The sequence below is a fragment of the Scleropages formosus genome, chromosome 6 (genome assembly GCF_900964775.1).
Source record: "Scleropages formosus chromosome 6, fSclFor1.1, whole genome shotgun sequence".
Taxonomy (NCBI): domain Eukaryota; kingdom Metazoa; phylum Chordata; class Actinopteri; order Osteoglossiformes; family Osteoglossidae; genus Scleropages; species Scleropages formosus.
Window position 1 is genome coordinate 32,038,242 of NC_041811.1, and position 23,597 is coordinate 32,061,838.

General features: G+C 47.4%; 1 protein-coding gene across 1 annotated transcript in view; it reads left to right on the plus strand.

The window, feature by feature from the left end:
* Positions 1 to 1,213: 1,213 nt before the first annotated feature.
* LOC108933333 (armadillo repeat protein deleted in velo-cardio-facial syndrome homolog) overlaps positions 1,214 to 23,597 on the plus strand; it is a 60,612-nt gene continuing 38,228 nt past the window's right edge. Inside the window, exon 1 of the mRNA XM_018750304.2 lies at positions 1,214 to 1,354. The gene's annotated coding sequence lies outside the window, so the exon portion shown is untranslated. The remainder of the gene's footprint in view (positions 1,355 to 23,597) is intronic.

Genomic DNA, 23,597 nt, shown 5'->3' on the forward strand with positions numbered 1-23,597 from the left:
AAACATATACTATGTCAGCTGGTGCAATAAATTTTGTGTTGTTTTCTGAGATGTACAATACTTTGTTAAATGAATAAATGTACTTGACTGAAACAACCATTCCTCCCTGTTTCACCTCTGTAGAGAGAACAAAGCTTTTGAGGCTCTGCAAGGTAACCAGAGAACTTGGTGATCAAGTGACTTTGATCAGGACCTCCTCTGGAACCTTATTCTAAGATGGCAGTTCACTGACTGCCACAGGTTATCTAGGTAAGGACCCACCGCCCCTCTGAGACACAGCAAGAAACTTGGGGTTTTTCTGAAACTCTTTTCCGTGAGTCATACGTGACTGTTTTCACAGCCAATGAGGGCCGATGCAAAACATCTCAAGATACCCGTCTGTAACCAAGTAGCCCGTTGAGGGATCAAGGTTAATTTTTCTACTTACTGACCGCACAGCATTTCTGGGATTCAATTTCAAAGCCAACAGTATAGTGGGAAGTAAGGAAGGGCAGTTGGTGGTGTTGTGCTTTGAGCTGCTGTCTTTGGCCCTACAGATTCTAGGTTTGAATCCCAGCTGTGGTCCAAGGTGTTTACCCTAAATTTCTCTAGCTGCAGAGATGGCTATAAACGACGGGAGGTGTGCACATGGGGTGACTGACACGTGTCGAGGGTGAAACTGGGTTCGCAGCCCGGTAAAATAAGCGTCGATCAATACGGACTGACTGCTGGTTCAGACACTGCAGCAGCTGCGGGTCCGAGAGCCTGTGCTTTCAGTGCGTCGGAAGACGAGCACATTAGAGACTCGAGCTGATACCCCCGTGTGGGAGGTTCACAGCGCTGGAAGTGTGACCCAGGGGTCGCGACTGCCGGAGTTCAGGTCCAACCGGCGGTGTTCGGGGTTCCGCTGTTTGGCTCACTGCAGAAAGGGGGAGTGTCGCGCGATCGCTCCCCCCCCCGACCCCCAGCGCCTCGAGCGGACACACACAGTCGAGTCGGAGAGTGTGTGTGTGTGTGTGAGTGAGCGCTTTCACACCTCGTTAGGACGCGCTCGGACATCGGCCGTTCGGAGTCGGTGGCCGGTGGCGCGCGGCGGCGGTGTGGGGCGCCGGACGGAGACGCGCAAATTACGTTCCGTGTTTCTCCACGGAGAGCGACACCCGTCTCACTGCGTGTCCACGCGTGGAGGGGACGCGGACAAGCAGGTGTAACCAATCAATGTCTTCACGGCACTGACCGTCCCTCCTCATTTCGTGGATTTTATCCGTGTCACTTGGAGCGGCCGCGGCTTTTCCACGGACTCTCTCTTCGCTCCTCGTCTTACGACTTATTTGCCATCTGCACGTTTTCGTCCCTCGCCGGATTGTCCGTTGCAGTAAGTGACGCTGCTCCGTATTTTCGGGAGCTGCTGTACCTTCGGCGGGAGGGGTACGGGGAAAGCGCGGCCACTGTGAAGAAGTGTGTGCGGAGGATCTCGAGGTGGTGTGCGTGTGAAAGGAGCCGCGGCGCGGCACGCGCGGGGTTCACGCGGACGAGAGAGGAGGCGAAGCGGGGCTACGTTACCGTTACGCACACACGACTTGTCTTGGCATTTCCAGAGTGCTGAGGGATAGGTCAGTCAGAAATAAAATAATTGTGTGTGGACGGGGGATGTGGGAGTTTTTCGCATTTTTTTCTTCATATTTTTTCCGCCGCAGATGCTGGGAAGCAGTGATTTGATCGCCGAATGTGGTGGAGGGACAGATTGCTCCGTGTCGGGCTGTGGCTTTCCGCTTAAATCCCGACTCAGCGCGCAGATGCCAACGCGAACTGTTTTCCGTGCCTTTACGTAACGACTTCCACGACGATATTCGGTGTCACGAGAGACAACACGGTGTCACACGGTGCGCGTTCGCGCGCTATGCAGTGAGCTGCGACGAGTCCCCGCGGCCGCGCTGATGGCCGCGTGTCGGTGACTTTAGGGACCGCGCGGGGCCGCGCAGCTCCGCCGCCGCACCGAACAGCGCTCCGTGCTGGTTGCAGCGCTGCACCTGGGTGCCGTTTGCTCACGTACGCGGCGAACGCGCACGTAGGACACGTCGGGTGATGCCGGTTTTACGGCTGGGGATGCGGGCGCGCGTGCACGCGCTCCACGCCACGCGCTCGGTCAATTAACAGTCGGGGCTGGGAAGCAGTGGGGGGGGGGGGTTTGTTCAGTGGACGTGCTCTTGTTTCCCTCACTGATGTGCAAGGTAATGATGCAAAACACAATATGTGGTCATACTGGACACGTGTAAAATTAGCCCGGGGTGACGTCTAATACAGCAACATAGTAATCGCCTTAATAATAATGCACCGACTGTGTGTCTCTGTGTGTGTGTGTGTGTGTGTGGGGGGGGGGGGGGCTTACTTGGCTTTGTACTTTGTGTCATTCAGTGCCCAGTGAAGAGCTCAGCTCTAATCCTCTGGTTGTACAGCTGAAGAGGTTTACTGCTCTGTACCGTGGTTTGACTCCAAGCCAGAAGGTACACAGTTTGACTCCCGAAAGAATGGGTGTTTGCTCTCTCTCTCTCTCTCTCTCTCTCTCTCTCTCTCTCTCTCTCTCTCTCTCTCTCTCTCACACACACACACACCTTTGTCTAGCCCACCCAGTGAATGTCACTGAGGCTCTCCTGAACACGTGTGAGTTTGCCGTGGATGCGGTAGTTGACCGTTTGTCTTCAGATCAACCTTGTTTCCAGGTGTGTTACTGAATCTGGGGTCACGGTGCACGTGTTCATGGTTCATGATAAGATTATTGTCTCCTGTACAGCTGTAGCAGTCCGTTCATTCGTCTTCCTTCAGTATCTGCTTGGTTAGCGGGGCTATGGTTACCTAGAGCTACTTCCGGAAGCGCATGGTCTAAGGTAGAGCAGGTGGCGTGATGGTTCGAGCAGTTGCCTTTAACTCAAAGGACCCACGTTGGAACCCCTCGTCCTGCTGTTGTACTCTAAGGCAAGGTACTTGTGCCAGTAGAAATTACTAGCTGTATCAATGAATAAGTAATTGTAAGTAGTTCAGCTGTCGCGCTTATCCCTTTGCGCCAGATGACCGCAGCTTTCCTGAATCAGAGCAGCACGGTATGAAACAAGCCGTATCGGCTCACCTGGTTGCGGAACCTCATTGAGCAAACGCGTTTCTCCTGCGATAGTGATAGAACCCTGCTTACCTCCTCATCCTTCCAGTCCCGCTTCATTTTTTCCCTTCATTCCCTGTTTGCTGCCTTCCTGGTTCCAGATCTCCTGCTTCGCCTGATCAACTTGTATTCCTGTCTCGTCTCAAGAAGAACATCTGCACCTCAAACGACCCACTCCTGTCCCCAGCTACGATCCTTGTTTACTGCTTGCTTTGTTCCCACAATAAACAAACCCACAATTGGGTCCACACCAACTGCTCGGTCTCCCGCCCTCGTCCATGACATTAACACTGTAAATCGCTTTGGAGAAAAGCATAAGTTGAACGATAAGTACAAGGCCCGGGTACTCTGGCACTCTTCGAAGTGACCGGTTAACTCGAAAGCCACGTCTTTGGACAGCGGGAGAAAGCCAGAGCACTGAAGCCGTACATACATGTGCACACAGAAGACACGTGAACATGTGAGAAATTGCTGCGGCCAAATTCAAACCCACAACTTTATTGCACTGTGAAGTTACTCTCGACAGATATGGTATAATATTATCTTTCGGGGCCACATGATCGTGCCAGATTGTGCAGAAAGTAATTTCTTTTGGTCCACATCCATACACAGTGTGCATAGTAAGTATATTTATGTATTTTTCTGTATATAAATATTCAGTACATTTATATTTGGGCAGAAAGGGGGGTGCAGTAGCACAGTGGGTTTGGCTGGGTCCTGCTCCCTGGTGGTTCTGGGGTTGGAGTCCCACTTGGGGTGCCTTGTGATGGACTGGCGTCCCATCCTGGGTGTGTCCCCTCCCCCTCCAGCCTTGTGCCCTATGTCCCCTGTGTTGCCAGGTTAGGCTCTGGTTTGCTGTGACCCTGCTTGGGACAAGTGGTTTCAGACTGTGTGTAAGTGTATATTTGGACAGCTGACAGTGAAGTGGTTAGCACTGCTCCCTTTAGACCCAAAAGGTTACAGGTTTGATTCCCATCTCCAGGTGTAGTACCCTTAAGCAACGTATTTACTATGAATTGCTCTAGTAAAATTATCCAGCTGTATAAATGGGTAAATAGCTGTAAGTTGCTTAACATTTTAAGTTGCTTTGGAGAGAAGTGTCAGCTAAATGAGTCAATGTCAATTTATATGTCTTGAAAAATGAAGTGTATGGGATGCATACGTATATTTTTGGTTATTGTTGCCTTGTACATTACATATATTTTGGGGGCTTTCATATACACACACAAGATGTCTACAACCACTTGTCCCAAGCAGGGTTATAGCGAGCCAGAGCCTAACCCGGCAAGGCAGGGCGCAGGGCCGGAGGGGGAGGGGACACACCCAGGACAGGACGCCAGTCCGCCACAAGGCACCCCAAATAGAGCTCGAACCCCAGCCCTGCCACACAGCAGGCCCCGGCCAAACCTGCCGCACCACTGCACCCCCCGCTGTTTCCATATATTTTTAAAATATATTCTAAAATTGTATTAAATTCTGTTAGGCATTGTCATCTTCTGACAGTGAAAATGTTTTAATAAGAAAATTGCCTCTTTAAAATTCTGTTTATAACCACATTCTGGTGCCTAACTGAAAAATGCTGCTGTTCACTGCTGAACGCAAGTACTGTATAATATATTAAAAGCTAAAATTAAACATTAATTTCCATGTGTTTATTGCATTCTTAATATACAAACTAGCGGGTAAAAATGTTATGAGTGTGGTCTGTAGAAACTGTATTTATGGTACTCAACGATATTGGCTTTATCGGCAAAATTTCAGTATGCTGAGCTTTACATGTAGTCAGTAAGGCGGTACATTTTAATTGTTTTTCTGTGCGGTAGCACTCATTTGCTTATCAAGCAGACCATTATTGTAGGTTCACGTTGAGGGGGGGCACTGTGATTTATCCACCATCGAGTGGCTGCTTTATCAGAATTTTTTTGGAAACCTCTCGGAGGCTCTCCCGAGGGTTTTTGCGGCTGCTTCTTTTTGAACGTTGTAGACTCAAACTAGGAAACGAATGAGCTGGACACAAAAGGACAGGATGACATTTCAAGGGACCAAATGTACTTTTTTTTTTTTTTCTTAAGGGACTTTGAGAGATTTCAGAGAAACACCTGGAAATGATTTTCAGAAGAGGACTGTCAAACATTTGATGGTCTTATGAGATTATTTATGCCCATTAGCATTACATTTTCCCCACTTTGCTTTCTAGACATATGAGAAATTCCTTGCCCTCGGGTGACATCATCCACAGCAGGCTGGTATGCTCTGGCTGGGTGGAAAAAGATGACTTCATTGCTGAACTTTTCCTTTTCTCAGGATTCCAGAGCCTTGTTTCTGAGCATGATTTGGAGGGTGGCGCTCTGGGATGACATGGACCAAGAAGTGTTAAACCCCACCAAGAACCTTACCCCAGGGTGTCCGGGCCCCACAGTACACCACGTCCTTCAGGTCATTAGCTTTGATCCAACTGTTTAACTCTTTGGAGAGCGGAATTGCAGATTCGTTGGGGGATTTCCTCGTTTTAAATGAGAATATCCAAGGTCGTGGCTCTGATTATTGGGAGTGGTGGTAATCTGCTGAGGAGCTGCTCTTCCTACAGGCGTTTTCCATTTGTGTGTGTAGCTACATCCCAGGTTGATCATCATGTGTGGGCTGCGTGTTGACTGTGTGGGCTGTGTTGTGCAGGGGGCTGATTTCCCTGCCACTCAATGTTCACAATGTTAAAATGGTTATATGATTTTTTTTTTTTTCCCATTTCAATGCATCAAATCCCGGGGCTTGCTACCTTGTCAATGTTATCGTGTTCTGAAGCAAGAAACAGACAGAAAGGTTGGCGACGGTTCTGGAGAATGACTGTGGAATGTGACTCATGTATTACACCGAGGTTGGGAATTTGAGGGTTTTGTTGCTAAAATTGAAAAATAAATCCTTTGTACCATTTGTTGTCTGCTCAGTCAAGCAGCAAGGTCCCCGTCTGGCAAAAAGAGAGCTTTCCCTTGTCAAAATTTCTAATTGTTAGAAGATTACTTATTCTCAACATACGTTATTACCAGAAAGGAAAATTTACTCCATATCAGCTCTTGTCCAAAAGCGCTGACACCCTTGGCTGCCTTCGTGGCGAAGCAGTTTAAGTGGTGGAGGCTATTGTGCTAAAATTGCCAGGGGATTAGAAGTGTGTTCCGAACCCGTTCCGCCTCTAGTTCCCCCCAGCCACTCGGCCGGCTCCTCGTTACGGCCGTGCTCGTGGAACAAGGCGACTGCTGTTGATGGAGAACGGGAGAGGGAGGTTCGATGGCACTGCTGGGAGGCCTGTGTTTGAGAAGGAGGCGGAAACAGGTCTGACTTTCTCGATCATCAGCATGGGCGGACGAGTCCCGTGTGGCTCCCCGACGCTCTTCATCAAGGACTGCTGTGAGGCCCAACGGTATTTCGCTTCCAATAGTTCCCATTCTGCAGCTGTAATACAAACTGCCCAGTGCTGCGGTGAAATGATGATGAACCATTGTTGCGATCCATCACCGTGAGCCGACATTCTCAGCCGCTGTTGCCTACAAGAGATTATGGATAAAAAATGAGAAGTTGCTTTTTATGTTCTGGCCTTTTGTTTGGAAAAAATGTTCTCTGCCAGGCCTGGAGTAGAGCAGCAAAGATGGAGCATTGATGACTGCATCTTCGGTGTTTCTGTGACTACCGAGGCCGTGGTTTCACCAGTGGAGTCGTCATCATCATCATCATCATGTGATCCCATGCTCATTACTAGGGTGCTTCAGCTGAACCTTGTCCATCACGCTGGCCTCATTTACTATCTCCCCTCCATACCTCGTGATGAGAACAAGGAACCTAAGTGGAGAGACAAAAAGATACCTGCAAAGGTTTTGGGAATGCGCTAACAAAGAGTCCCAGCCGCACTGGGAACGGTGTGTTCACCTCTTGATGCTGATCGGCCGAGTAGGGGAGACATCAGTAGAACTCCCGCGCCGTGGTGAAGAGCAGGCTGTCTTCACAGTTCACATCTCAGGGCGGACAGGACAGAAGCAGTGGAATACAATTTAAGAGCAGGTTTCTGTGCGCCGATGCTCCCGCCCACGATTTAACCTCGTGCTTCTCTTTGTTTGAATTTTTATTACAGAGCAGATATATTCAGAAAAACTCTCCGCACTTGCAGTATGGTTGTGGTGACAGACTTGTCAGCGTCCAGGTATTGTAATCCTGTGCTGGCACTGTATCTTAACTCACTTTTTTAGTTTTAGACTCCTTTATATCAAGGGATAAGTTTGGCTTTCCACTTGTCCTGTCCTCTTAATTAGGAGTCTGCAGAACCCTTCAAATGCACCTCCCCCTATATGTGTCTTTGCAGGGGCAAGGATGTCTACGGCTTTGGCCAGTAGGACCCACGAGAGGAACACTTTCGATCGTCCTTAAAGAGCTGATATAAGCCTACTGAGCCTCATCATTCTTTATTCTCTGAGAAATAATGGTTGCAGTCCAGCTAATCAGTCCTCATTGATGTGGTTTTTTTTTTTTTTTTTCCTTCAAGCCCGAAATGTCCTGACCTGATGGTCGCTGAAAAGACTTCCATTCCTCACCCCTGCGTTGGGCTGATCTCGAAATGGTTTTTCTCAGGTGAAAGGCAGCCCACGTCTCTCTGCAGGGAACAGTTTGCTTTGCTAAAAGCATGAAAGGAACGCATCATGCAGAGAGACAGGAAAGGTGAGCTGTGTGCACCTTGGATCACCATTCAGGTGGTGCTGTTGCCCTGCATAGTACATTTACATTTATTGATACTTTTCTCCACAGTGACTTGCAGTGTTAAGCTACCTGTAATTATTTACCCATTTATACAAATGGGTCATTTTTACCAGAGCAATTTTAGCACAAGTACCTTTCTCAAGGCTACAGGTGGGATTCAAATGTAAGACCTTCACACAGGCAACCACTATAGCATCGGGACTCTACTCAGCTTGTATCAGCTGGGAATCAAACCTGATTGTCCCTCATGGCAGGGAAGGACTGTACCGCTGAACCACCAACACCTGATACGAGCGTAGCCTTCCTATCAGAGAGCTTATCCTCTTGCATCTCACTGGTTGAGGTTGAAGTTATCGTGATGGATTGTCTCCCAGGTTTTTGGCCAATAATTTTACTGTATTGTGACTTCTGCGGGGGATTCTGCTCTCTTGTTTGTGGATTCACTCCGCTGCTGATGTTTTCTGAGGACTTCTTCATTCTACGGAAATCCTACATCAGTGCCAGGCCTTGGTTACCTCATTGAGGGAGTTGATAGTTGGCGCACGGAACAGAGGCCTCGGGGAAGGCTGGACTGAAGTGCGGGAGCATTTGTTTGGAACTGAGGGATCAGGCGAGTTCTCTTTGTCGGGGACGGGTAAAGAGTCAGTCGATCGGCGGTCAGAGTGGGAGCGAAGATCCGTAGACAAAGTCAGGGGGCTAGGCGAATGGTCAGAAACCAGGGACGAGGGACCAGGGAAGAATGTCTTGATGAGATTCCACAACTGGAATGTGGTCGAGTGGTGGTTTTTATACCTAAGCGTTTCAGTTGAGGTCAGATGCTTAACCGGAGTCAGGTGCTGCTGGTTGAGGTGCGGGCATGGTCGTGACAATAGTGCAGTGATGAGACCTGCTCCAGTATAGTTACCTTAAAATTACACACCTCTAAAACTTGGTAAATGTTGCAAGTTGCTTTAGAGAAAAGGGTCAACTAAATGTTTCGAGAGCTTTGTTTTACTGTATTGCTTTTTCAGTCTGCTCAAAGTAGGGGCAGAAGGATGTTGACCCATGTAGAGGATTGTATCTTCATTACAACACTTTGCTGTATGTTGGAGGACATGCTGATACTGCTGAAAGTTTTGTAATGTCATGTAGCTCAGAGTACTGTTATGTAAGTCATTTTCAGGATAAGCCGTAAGAGGGCACAAAGTTGTCTCTGTTTGGGCCTTTGGGCAAGTTTGGATTCTCTGCTGACTTGGGCACACTTTGATCCTGCGATCCATCAGCGCTGGTGTGTCAGTGCTCAAACCAGCTCGCTCACCCCACACCCCACTGTGGACAGACTTCTCTCCCACGTCACACGGCTGTTAAACGGCCCCGCTCGTTCTTTCATCCCTCCTTTTCAATATGCGGGAAGTGGTTCGCCAAGTAATTACGCTCCATGACAAGCGACGCGACCCCAATTACCTCGCCCTGCGTGACGGACCCGAAGCGCTAGACGAGGAAAAAGGAGAGGGATGTTCTGGTCAGTTTCGAGGAGAGGACGAGCGTGCGCCGCCGCTTTGATCGCTCCGTGGCCGTGGGATCCGGAGTCTTTGGAGCCAGAGCTGTATTCCCAAGAGCAGATCCACTCGGAAGCGCCTGTTCTGTCAGAGTTATCCTGTTGAGGCTTGTGCTCACAGCAAGTTCATCTGCATGGAAATATGATCTCGGTGTAAATGTTCCGAGGGCCTCATTTGCATGTGTAGCTGAGCGCACTCAAACAGGAGGGCTGCTGATTGGGGGAAGTGGGGGGGCAGCTTCAGAGAGAACAACCAGCATGATTACAGCCGGACGCTGGGGGAGCTCTGAGCTTGAGGGTTATCATGAAACTTTACTGTAGTATCTACAGTCTCTGCCCGAGTCTTTTAAAAATTGTTACAGCAGCTGTAGGACCTGGAGGTCCTGGGACCAATCAGCTTTGTTGGTCTAAATCCCAAACTACTGGCTTTTTGGGTAAAGGTCGTCATGTGATGAACACTGCTTCATGATCCTTGTGAAGGGGTGTAACTGAGGTAATCGCTAACCTGTAATTACTAAGGATTTTGGAATGGAAACTCCATATTTACCACTCGTCCGCTCGGATGCTCAGCGGTGGGTAGCTGAGGGTGCGGACTCCGTGACTGGACACTTGGCACATGAGGACAAGCGCGATAGTCATTGAATGAATGAGCTGATCCACAGTTAATGATATATTTAATACACACGAAAGCCAGATTTATATACATATATATCACCTTGTCCAGACAGAATTACTTGCATATTTTGTCAACATATAATTTCCTGTCAGGCATTCTGCTAAATTGTACCTTACTTTCTAACAGCCTTTAAAGTTTAAATGCCAGACTCATTTTTTTTCAGCGATCATCTAGACAAACCTTGGGGTTTCATAAATTATAGATTGTATATTCCTGAGATACACAGATCTTTTAATGCAAGCGTTTCCATAGCAACTGAAACCCAATGTGCTGTTGGGTGAGAGACACACATATGTCCTTCCTTGCTTTGCATGCTTGAGTGTTTGTTACTAGGCAATGTGAAGTGTATTAAAGACGGCACACGCAGTTCAGGGGAAGTGCTGGAGATTTGTAGTTTAAGACAGAATGGCGTCACCCATCAGCCGTGAAGGAGAGTCACACGGTGACGGGACCAATCTGTTTACTTGGTATATTGACTGACTGCTGTATTTACATATATGTGTTTATGTATGTATTCTTAAGGATAGATTTGGCACCGCTGGATTGCTGTAGCATATGATTATTCAGGAGGATTACATTTCGGCCAGGTAGCGAATCTTCTCATGCTGCAAACGGTCTTGACTGAAATTATTCAGCTCCCGCACTGAGATACGGTGTTAGGAGGTTTGCACATCTGCCTCTCCTGGACAAAACTGTTTCGTCCTGGTTGGGGAATAGTTCTCAGAAAACTGGAGTTAATGAAGGAAGGAGGAGTGTCTGGGTTTGTGCTGGTTGTGGTTTTTCTGGGGCAGTGGGCTTCTGCAGGATGCGTGAGCCATGCTATTTTTGGTTTAAATACCTCTTGTGCCGAGCTGGGTCACAACCCCACTCCACCACCGGTGACAAACTTAGTAATTGGACTCTTGACCCACTGTCCCGCAGTGTGTTGCCGGCAAGTGTATCCGTGCATTCTCAGAACAGCATTAAATATTTACCGTGCTGTGTAATCTGACTTGTTAGCAATTAACAAATGGGACGTTCAAGGGGGGCACTTACAGTGAGTAGCCGGGTGACGGGTGCGCAGTGCTTGGAACGGGACGATGTTTGAAGTCTCACCGGATGGGGGAAAGAGTGGGGCAAGTGGGCGGGCTGGGTGGCTGGGAGGAGGGCTCTTCATGTGCCACGCTGCATGAGCTCACTGGTGGTTAATGCAATATTGCTGCAATAACTCTGTTTTTGTGGTCATGAACCTGAAATGACATACCACACATATGTTTAAATATGATTTGCCTTCTGTTGACACATTATGACCGTACCGGTGAGCAAACCTCAGCTTTACCATCAATCGGCTTACTCTCCTGGCGCTGGCTTCTGTCCCACCAGGCGCTCGGCGCGCGAGCAGTCACTTAACGTGGGAGGAATCCGACTGAGACAACGTGACCTTTTTTTTTTTTTTTTTAAAATTATTTTTTACTCTGCAATGATGTAATGTGCTCATCCCATTATGAAATCTATGTATGAATGGGATGTTTTGAGTTGTTGCTTTTTAAGGCTTCCTCTCTAACAGCTCTGCTATTAAACAGCCCCTGGCTTCTATGTTGGCTCTGTGTTTCCTGTGATGTTGCTGGAAATTGATGACGCCTGACCCATTTCTTCCTCAACTGCTTGACTGCATAATCAGAGCAATGAGCTGCCTGTGGTGTAGGACAGAATTTCTTGTCTTCGTTGGCATCGGTGCTGTGGGTGTAGACCTGGACCGGCACTTGGCACCGCCGGTTCCACAAGTCTCTGTTCCCCTCCATCGGACACCTACGTCTCACAAGCCTAGACTGGCTGAAGGATAGATTGCACAAATTTGCCCCTCGTATGTTTGGAACTCCAGTTTATTGAGCGGGTGGGAGGATGTGAAGGAGTGCTCTCTGTTTTCTAAGAAACAGGTGGGTGCAGGTGGATGTGTGTTGGAAGCCAGACAGTATTCCCACGTGAGCCACTTGGTCCTCCGGCCACTTGGCAGCCGAGCCCCAGTCGCTACCACACTTTCTTCCCCAGATCGTTTCATCCTCCCGTTACACGACACTCTAAACGCTCCCACCAGCGATACTCAAATCTCGAAACTTTTTCTCTCTGATTGTCAGAAGACCTATTTGAAACGTTTCGTCTTGTGCACGGAGCGTCTCGCTGCAGAACTCAGCGCTCCGTTTGATTGTTGTGCGCGACGCATTTAAAACAATTTCACAAATATTAGCATTCTCACCTCCTTGAACTGTTTTAGTGGCGCATCTGTGAATTGCACATTATTATTTTGCTTTCCCTGCTGAACGGCGTCTGCGGGCCCTCGGAGCCGCCACGACGGCACGGCACGCCAGCTGTCTGGAGGGAAACCACTGGAGGATCCACTTAGGCGCCTTTGATTAAATATTCATGGACCTGTTTCAAAAGAGAGTTGCGTATCTGTGAAGTCTACGCTCTTGGATGATGGGCGGGAGGTCTGCTGGTAGTGGAATGTTAATGAGGGCAGGTGGGTGCAGAACCCCACGGAGAAAGATGAAGTGCTGTGGGGAGTGAGGTGCAGGGCATGTGACCCTGAAGTGAAAAGTGTCAGACTAGTGAACCCGTGCGATTGTCCTGGCGAAAAGAAAACGTTCACCGTGTTTACAAGTCATTGCAAAAGTGCGTGAGGAACACAGTTCCATCGTTTGTAGTTGAACTTAAATGGAAATCCCAGTCACCACAAAGATTAAACAGAGACAGAGGCTCGTAGTCACTGGGCTGCGCTGGAGATCTGCAGCATCAGCAGATGGATCTGTATGACTTTTACGCAGCTCCATTTTTACCTCGCAGGTTCACCTCGCTTTGCTCTCGCCTGCTGCAATGTCATAACGGAAAGTCGTACCATGGATCAACTGTGGGTTTCCCCGGTGGGCTTTCTCAACCGCCGAAGGTATTCTCACCCACAGGGAACATTTTGGCAAATGCATATTTACATTTACTTATTTAGCAGATGCTTTTCTCCAAAACAACTTCCAATGAGCACTATGTAGTTATCAGCCCACACACCTTATTCACCGCGGTGACTTACACTGCTAGATACACTACTTACACTGGGTCACTCATCCATACATCAGTGGAACACACACACACTCTCTCTGTCATTCACACACTATGGGTGAACCTGAACAACATGTCTTTGGACTGTGGGAGGAAACCAGAGCACCCGAAGGAAACTCACTCAAGCATGAGGAGAACATGCAGACTCCACACAGACTAAATGGGGATCAAACCCATGTCCTCCCGCACCACCCTACGTTACTCAGTCTGTGTGGAGTTTGCATGTTCTCTCCTCGCTACTCACTGTCTCACCGTGCCGCCCAGAAAAAGAACAATACAGAAATAAGAAAAATAATTACTCTTTTCCTAATAAATAAATGTAAATGTAATGTAAATTGTGAATGGAGTCGGCGCAGGGCTTATCGCTCCATTCATAATACGGATGTGCCTAGTATTAAATTGCCCGAAAGCCTTAGGAATCTTTTATGAGGATGCAAACATAATTTTTGTTTTGGATCATTGAAGTTATCAAGGTCCTTGCTGATTTTTAGAATTTAGTTTTTTCTTGAGCTGTGAGCTCACTGCAAAAACTTTGCACTCCTGAAACAGAAAATTTATGAAGCTGCTCTTTGCCCAGCTCCAGTTTGTACACCGTAAGCAGTATGGGAGGAACAGATGATAAAAATGAACCTTGGGAGGTCGCTCCGTGCTTTGTCAGGCTTTATTGTTCCATAATTCGTCTTCTAACAACAAACAAAAACGTCCTCAGTTCGAGTACTCCAAGTGAAATGGAGCATGGGTCCAAAAAAAAGTCAAAGAGTGACTGGACAATCATAAAAAAAAAAAAAAAAAACAAAACAAAGGATCCATGCCAGTTGAACGGGTTGGTCGAGGACGGGGGAGTCCCTAGTGACCAAAGCGGCAAACTGTCATCTTTCACTTTCGTGTTGGGGGTCTCCTATCCTCCTGTATCACTGGTACGGTGTCTGTTCGGGAGCCCACCTCCCATATCGACTGCCCCACTGCCTTCCCTGTGGTCCTGATGGGGAGATTACTGGCTGATGTGTTTTTTGGGGAACAGCGTCCGGTGCTGAAGGATTTTCCCTCGGGGAGCTGTCCGGGGTGCTGAAGGCCTCTTCGCCCACTGTATGTTCCCAAAGGTCAGCTGGTTCGGTTGACCTTGTGACCATCCTAGCAACTCCATTCACCTTCATCCACACACATCTGCTGCAGTCACACCGAACTGCAGTCAAGCTTTGAGTCAAGGTTTACGTTGATGGCGGGAGAACTCAAGGCCGCGTCGCAAGTGTGGAAGATCGGCATTGTTGTGGCTTTCGCTGCGAAGTCTTTGGATTGTGTGTGAAAAGAGGGTGCGGAGTGCAGTATTTTGGCAGGCATCGTCGTGTGTAGAACTTTGAGACCCCCAGCTCTTTGAACAGTAAGATGAGGTGCGGGAATCCGCTCTTTGTATAGCAGACTATAGAACATGTAAAGGACACGCATGTACACGTGATTGATGAATGTCACACACAAGAGGGACTGGCTGCAGCATATCGTTGCTATTTTAGTTGGGATTTGTTGTGTGTTTTGTAGGGGACGTAGACACTGTCTTTGAGACAGGAATATTGATCTGCTTGTGTCGGGCTGTTTTGGAAACAGGTGGCACCGTAGTGCTTAGAGCTGCTACCTGTGGGCACAAAGGTCGTAGGTTTGAATCCCATCTTCGGCTGTAGAGCTCTTGAGTATTTACCCTCAATTGTTCCAGTAAAATAACGGGTAAATAGTTGTAAGCTGTTTTGGAGAAAAGCATGAGATAAATGAATTAATGATATCACCTCCAGGTAGTGATGAATTCTTTATTGCAGGTTTTATTTGGGCACAAAGCCATTGTCGTTTTTGCTAAGTTTCATTCTCGCTACTTTTTGACCTTCAAATACAGTGTTTCTCTGCAGTCTGAATTAGTAAATATTTTTTATGCTTTATGAGTCCTGTGACGATGCCCCATTTCCACAAACCTGGGAGCTGTAATCTGGGTTCGAGAGCTCAGCGATCCTCAGCTGTCATGTGGCGGTGTTTTCCAGCTGCCTGGCGGAGGCGCTTTGTCGAAGGGACTTAATGCACCCCGCTCTTAAATCCCTACAGCGTGGGAGGGTTTGTCATCTCGCCGTAATGAGATGGAAAATAAACACGTCCAGAACAGCCACTTCCAAGGTGTTTCCGCACACCGCACCAGCCATCGAACGGGTGCAGGAAGGCTGCTGCTCAGGCACTTAATACGTCGCAGTTTGATGGAATAAACCCACACGACGTTCTTACGGCGGAACAGCGCCAAAAGAGCCACGAGCACGGCTTTGTGACTCGCAAATTCCCCTCCCTCACACTGTCTCCTACAAACTCCGGTTACTCCACAGGCACCACGAGTCAGCGAACGCTGAGACAAATCAAATCCACAAGGTATGCTACTTGGGTGAGTCTGGCTGCTTACTAATGCTGACTGAATAACAAAAGCACTTGTTACATGTAAAATCAGTTCCCATGATTGAGTCTCTCTATTTGTGAAATAAGCTCCCATGGTTTATTTTTTTATTTTATATGTGAAATAAGCTCCCATGATTGATTCTTTTTATTTCATATATAAAACACCTCTGGGAGGCATGCGGTGGCATGGTGGGTTTCTCCTGTGCCTGCTGTGTGGCAGGTCTGGGGTTTGAGCCCTGCTCGGGGTGCCTTGCGGTGGACTGGCCTCCCATCCAGGGCGTGTACCCTGCCCCCTTGGCCTTTCACCCTGTGTTGCCGGGGTAGGCTCTGGCTCTCCGTGACCCCACTTGGGACCAGTGGTTGTAGACATTGTTTGCTTGGTTAAACAACTCCCCTCTCTTATTCTTTTTATATTATATTTTATTATGTTTAGCAGAGGGCTGGTAGTGTAGTGGTTAAAGCTGCTGCCTTTGGATCTAAAGGTCACAAGTTCAATCCCCACCTCCAGCTCTAGTACCCTTGAGCAAGGTGCTTACCTTAAATTGTACTGGTAAAATTGCCCAGCTGTGTAAATGGGTAAACAGCTGTAAGCTTGTGATAATTGTAACCTTAATGTTATAAGCTGCTTTGGAGAAAGTGTCAGCTAAAGGAATGAATGTATATTTCTGTGCTGTATTAATAAGGTATAATCTGTTCATCCATCAATAACTGCTTGTCCACTGCAGGGTTCTGATGGTCCAGTGTCGATCTCAGAATGCTGAATGATGAGGGAGGATATGTTTTAGATGGGATTCTGGTCAATTGCAGGGCCATCACATGCACACACATATGAACATGGAAACTCCACACAGATTGAGAGAGGATTGAACCCAGAACCGAACCGCCAGCCCAATAGCTATGAAGCACCATGCTGCTCTTAATTGGGTGGTTATGCAGAGCACTGGTGGCATGAACAGAGCAGGGTCCGCCTTCCCCACCTCTACCGTTTGAGCAGGTTTGGGGCTAGATGCAAGGTCCCTCAGTGTGGTGATTCTAATTCTCAGGTCGTTTTTGCTCTTGCTTCATCATTAACTCTTTTCCCCCACTTTCTAACCATGGAGAGTTTATTCTAGGAACTTTTAGCACAAATGAAAGGACTGTTGTGTTGTGTGAAAGGACTTATATCTTTCCGTTGCCAGTGTTGCTTTGAAGTTGCAGCGGTGAAAAGATGCTTGGAAATCACATTGAGGGCATCCTTGGGTGTCCAAAACAAATGCTTTGAAAGGGCCCTTTATGAGAAGGGTTTGAAGAATGACGAACGAAGGCGCTGCCTATCTCTCGACTCCTCAGCCTTTCTGGAAGTTGGAGCAGCATGCTTTGTGTGGTAACAGTGGGCTCTGATACATTCCGCGACACACTGATTCTGAGATTTCTGCGAGCAAACCATCCTCCCGCAGTTGTTGTTAATGCGGTATTCAGGCTGGCTGCCCCATGAGGCATGTATGAAGTTGGCATGTGTGATGTTGACATGGGAAACATTCCGTTCTCGCATGAAGTGCACATTTCATATTTCTGTTTTTTTTTTTTTTTTTCTTTTTTGTAATCAAACGTGTCCAACTCAGTTCCCCAGCGGTTCAGGAATCTAGTTCACTAGAACTATAAATTATCCTGCCTTGATTATCCTTTAGAAAATATTTAAAGAACAGAGCGGTTTAAATAATTAACAGAGTGGCTTGGAGTGCGGACCTCTACAAACACGATCCGTCGAGAATTAAGGCCTGACCCTGGTTTAAATCGAGTTTTTCCTCCTTGTAGCCTTTTTAAATGCTGTTTTCTCCTGTTTTTTTTTTTTCACCCTCTCTGGAGAATTTAGGAAGGGGCTTGATTTCCTCTACACTTAACCAGAAAAAAGAGCTGAAAATGAGATCTGGAGGGATGTTGTGAGCACGGCGACCCCCCCCCCCCCCCCCCTCCCAGGACCAATTTATATAATAAAAACACTTCTCAAATTCTGTGCATTCATGGAGCCGGAATCCATTTAATAAGATGTTTCTGACCCGCTCTGACAGCCAGGATATGAGCAACCAATTTAATAGACACTTGGGAGGAGCAGATTAATCTCCTGGCGAGACGGGGGCCGCCTGTCCCTCCGCGCAGGGGCCGGGAGCTGTGGGTCGCCTCCTCCTCGAAACGAGATCATTTGCCCTTCTGCCAACGCCGCTAATGGGAGCTGCCCGTCTTGTCGCCTGACCTTTCCCTGCTTCCTTCAGGGGACACGGTTAAGTATAGGACCCCACCGATGGCTCGTGAGCATGTTTATCTTCTCTCTCTTTAACAGGATGTGCGGCCTGAGCCTGTTTCACGCTGCCTTGGGGTTCATATGTTTTTGTAAGCAAGGGTCCCTTAGTGGTGCTCGGAAACGTCAGCCAAGTGCGATGCCATATTTCAGCTGCTGATTCAGCAGGCCTGGCCCTCTTTAGACTTGTCACGCTCTGTGGGGTGGGGAGAGATGGATAGCAGCCCTGCCTCCCTTACCAGCTGTGCTCCGGTTCTGGGTATCCCGCATGTATATCAATGACTGTCGCAGGGATTGACGGTAGTAGCGGGAGCTCTATGAATCTGAGTCAATAGGGGACCTCAAGCCAAAGAAGGAGGACGAGCAAAAAGACTGTGCTTCTCTTCATGCGCTTCTCACACTGTGCCAACATGTATTTATTTAGCAGACGCTTTTCTCCAAAGCGACTTCCAGCGGATGCGATGCAGTGTTATCAGCCCACGCACCTTATTCACCAAGGTGACCCTCACACACAAAGAGAACATGGTGAGGCACAAGGTAGTTTACCTGATTGGAAAAGGATCCTGATTGCTGTCTGAACTTTAGCAGCTCCTTTGACAGCAGCATGGTGGCACAGTAAGTAGCGCTGCTGTCTCGCGGTGCCTGGATGGTGCAAGAGGCTGTTGGTTCAATTCCTGCTCAGTTTGTGGGGAGTTTGCATGGTCTCTATGTGTCTGTGTGGGTTTCCTCTGTGTGCTCTGGTTTCCTCCTACAGTCCAAAGACATGCTGTTCAGGTTCCCCCATAGTGTGTGAGTGATGGAGAGAGTGTGTGTTCCACTGGTGTATAGATGAGTGATCCAGTGTAAGTAGTGTATCTAGCAGTGTAAATCACTGCGGTGAATAAGGTGTGTGGGCTCATAACACTGTACAGAGTTCATTGGAAGTCATTTTGGAGAAATGCTGCTGATAAATAAGTAAATGCAGTGTCTCCTTATAGCCTCAGACAATATGGGATGGTCCCTCTAGGGCTTACTGACCTCCAGTGAGTCACACAAGTAAACACCGTTCATAGCATTAATTGCTGGACAGCTGTTAATGTGCGGCACGGATCCACAGTATGTTTACTTTTACCGACTATGGTCGGGTTGTCAGTGGGGATTTGAGCATCTGTTGAATGATTGAAATGCAAATGTAAACCTAAATGAGCAGGAACAACTCATCTTTTTGTCTGACTTTTATTTCCGAGCGTCACGGTTTATATTTTTTTTGCAATATTTATTCTTCCTCTCATTAAAGGCCTAGGTTCATTAGAGAAAATGAAGAGGCATTTTGAATGTACTAATGTGCCGCAATTAAGCATCGCGCTTCCGTTTCAGATTAGCAGAGTTCGGACGTCTCTTTTCCCCCGTGGTGCTTTGCTTTCTTCCCTTTAATGTTTAGCATCAGAATGCTCCTTTGGCACGCAGTGTGTGTGGGATTGTGTTTTACATTTGCGCTGGTTTAAAACATTTCCAGCAGATTTAATTCATCCTTAATGACCAACATCAATTGGGTTCAGAGAGGTCTGATTTCATCGATGCTTAATTGGCCATGGACGAGATATTTGCCTGTATCTGTCCCCAGACTAGCTGTGCACAGTGGTCAAAACGCAAGGAAGTGTGGATCCATAAAAGTGGCTAACAGACATCCCAGTGCGCTATTTACAAGGGTCAGTAGGGTCAATATTCAATCAATATCTGTATAGAGGCTTAAGACTCACACTAGTTCACCGTTTGCACCCTTACTCTAGTACAACAAGCTATATAGTACGAGGCACCGCCCTCTTCCAAGCAAAATAGAAAAATGAATAAGTACACACACACACACACACACACACACACACACATTTTCAGAACCGCTTGTCCCAGACGAGGTCGCGGGGAACCGGAGCCAACCCGGTAACACAGGGCGTAAGGCCGGAGGGGGAGGGGACACACCCAGGACGGGACGCCAGTCCGTCGCAAGGCACCCCAAGCGGGACTCGAACCCCAGACCCACCGGAGAGTAGGACTGTGGTCCAACCCACCGCACCCCCCAATGAATAAGTATTCCTCTTCCATTTAAGCGCGACAGAATATCAACATCAGAAACAGGCATCTTATAAAGTGCAGTATTTGATTTAACACTACATACTATCATTTAAATTATCAGCCCACACACCTTATTCACCGCGGTTACTTACACTGCTAGATACACTACTTACACTGGGTCACTCATCCATACATCAGCGGAACACACACACTCTCTCTGTCAATGTAAATGTAAATGACAGTATAAAATCAGTTTCTACCATCCGTTTCCCAAACGGTTTCTTCCTGCCGATGCTTAAAGAAGTTTAATCCCCACAATTCCCTTTCGCCATCGTTCTGTGATTTGACACAAAGGAAAGGTGTGTGTTTGTTTCTTCCTGTGATCTCAACACCAACACGTCTGTATAAACATATTCACAGTCACAATGTACATATTCTTATAAGGAAGATGCCGTTACATTTCGTATAATCATCCTCCTTGACTATATACGTATTCTTATAACCACCGTGTCCAGTTCTAATGTTTGGAGAAAAGGCTCCATCACGGCCACCTTCTCCTTTTCACACTGGCTTCATTGGGATCACGTGCAGTTTGTTGGGAGGAAGCGAAAGGCGGAATACGGGCACGGCATGATGGGAATGCGACGCTCTACCTTGTGTCCCCATAAAACAATCCCATCGTCTCCGCTTCTGCGGAAACCGCACCTGTTGGTTATGGCTTCTTTTTGGAAGAGGACCTGAAACTACAGTTGCCTTCAAATTACAAACGCGTGGGTGTCGGACATTAAATCACAAGGGACGTTTATACCCCTCCGAGGCTGCGGCTACTCGTACAGATAACTCGCTGTTATATTTGTTTGTCTTCTTACACTTTTCAAACAAATCTGGTGTGGTAGACCGCAGGTTTTATCTGGGATGTTCTTAGATCAGTATTGTACATTAGGGCTGATTGAACTAATGTGGAGCAGCAGTGGTAAACAGACCATTTGCAGTGACAGTGAAAATAAGGTGAAACGTTTTATGCATTTGGTACCATAAACAATTTTTTTCCCCCGAAATATCATACATCAATAAAATGCGGTTTTCAGCCTATAACAAAGTATGGCATCCGAGTCCTCAATTTCGCACTGCGAATGTTGCAAGCACTATAAATTACTCTATGTGCGTTATTTTCATTCATTTGGATATGATCCCAAACAAACAAACAGGAGAAGACCAAACAAAACAAACAAACCGTGTTTGTGTCTGGAGAGCGCTCTGCTGAGTCATAGCTTTTCGGTTGTGCCTCAGAATGTTGTCTGATCGTGACTCAGGAAGCGCCGACTAATCTCGTTCAAAAATAGCCCATTCTGTCTGCAAAGGAAGATGATTCAAAGTTACTGCTTATTTCTTATGCTTCTTAGTTTAGAGGTTATGGGTGTTTCATTCACAAAACGCGAAGGTCTCATATGGCCATGTATTTGGCCCTGGAATTCTTCCCTTCACAATAAATCAGAGTTTTATTTAGATGCACTTGTGCTGCAAGATTCAAACCTGGGAAGCTCGGTCTAGAGCCTCTCACGGAAACAGAGTCGTGCTTCAGACTTGTGGATCCATACTTGAGTTATTACCAATTGTATTCCATGCACGTTCTGTACATTTTGGGACGTGCGCTATTCCGAAATAAATTGATTTACACTACAATAAAGAATTCATCGCCACCCGAAGACACTATTAAACGACACAACAGATGAGCGTACCTGTCTCAGGGGTACGTTCCCCGAGTCCCCGCAAAACCCTGCAAGAAATTGCCGACGAATTTGTGCAGGTTTAAGAAAATAATTGTCAGTACGAGTGCAAAGCTCAGTACGCTGTCCTGCCAGCGTCAACATTTCAGACCGTGTTTTTGTGCCTTTGAACGTGGGCCGGGCTTCTGACCGAAAAGGGAGCAGCAGAGACCATGCGGAACAATGATTTTTCACGGCACTGACCTTTCGCCGACTTGCGAGAGACGCAGGGCTTGTCGATTTCCATTGAAGTTTGCCCCTCGCGGCTCATCCTTTCGGAACACGGCGACATCAGACGTCAAGAATAGACAGAAGTTAGTCTCCTCCCCTCCGTGTTTTATTAATGTTGTAACTCGCTTTTTGTTCCTTAATTCAATCTATCCTGAGAGCGAGTCACAAAAGACTGAATGTCTCAGGCCTCGTCCACGCGGACACTCTGAGGGTAAGCGGGCGGGAAAGGAACAACGTTGGCGCATTGATTACGTTTGTCTCGTAATAGAAGACACGCTTACCAGACCAGAACTAGCAAGAAGGTCAAAGAAGGGTTGGTCTCTGCTCTGTTATCCCAGCCTTAATAACTTTGCTCATTTTCTCAGTCATAATCGCTATGGCGTCTTGGCTCTCAGCGTGCCGCTTCTTCGCCCGCTCGCCCTCTAAATGCTCACAGCTTGAAACAAGCCAGCCGTTCCTTCGCCCTTCTTCTAACCCCTTGCGAGACGTGCTGCTTCCTCAGCATCACAGCGGGCAGCTTTGAGTTGATTCTTCTTTTTTTTTTTTTTCTGCCGAGGATGTTTTGGCTTTGGAGACCATCCAACATACAGACGAGTACTAATCGGGCAGCTCTACTTAAGGTCACGATGAGATACAATGACTCTTAAGCTGGATGCTCTTAGCTGTGGATGCTGTGGACTGTAGGCGGATGTCTTGAAAACTTTTGAGTTCAGGTTGAGAGTCCTTGTTCAACTGATGCAACTTGAACCACCTGAGGTTCAGTCTGGCGACAATCATTGAAATTTTTGGAGTGTATACCATGGTACACAAAAGCACAAAGGGAAGGGGAGGAAAACAATGTTTTCATCACCATTTTTGATCTATCTATCTATCTATCTATCTATCTATCTATCCATCCTCAAGATACCTGTGAACTATCATAGCTTGATTTGCTTTTAGTTAAAATATCTATAAACCTCTATAAAAATTTCTTCTGTTTATATACTGTATCACTTCAGACAGAACCAATAACTCATCGATCCAAATAAATATATTTATCCACAGCTCAGAGGTCTCTATCATGCTGTCACGCAACCAGAGACACCTGCGGCTGATCGAGGAACGGGACTATAAAGGGCTGCTCCGGACGCAACGGATCGTGGAACCTACCGTTCAGCACTACGACCACTGCGTACAACCCTGTTCTCCTTGACCCCCTCCGTGGTCCCCGTTCCTTTGCTCGTCTGCCTCCGTGTCACGTCTCCCCGGTTTTCTGACTCGACCAGACTTGTCTCGCCTCATTTCCTGACTACGTCTTTTGGATCTTCCCCGAAACCACGTTTGCTCCTCGGTGGCCCTTTGGTGTTTTTCGGACCACGAGATTTCGCCTGCCCCGTCGAATAAACCCTCGAGCACCCGCGATCGGGTCCGTCGCCTCTCTCCGTGCGGAAACCATGACACGTGCCCTTGGGTGCAGCAACTGAATCCTTAAAAAACAAAATAGAATTCGAAATGAATCAGCTTCCTGTTTTCTCCTTTTTCTGCGGTGTAATGTGTTGTTCTTATTTTCGATATCCCAGCAGCTGTTATGAGTTCAACATGTGGAAATATTTATACTCAGCTTTAGTGTAGAGGTCACAAGCGTTTCTTGACACCTCTTCGATTCCCTTTGGGAACCTTGATAAGTGACGTGTCTTTGCAGGAAGGTC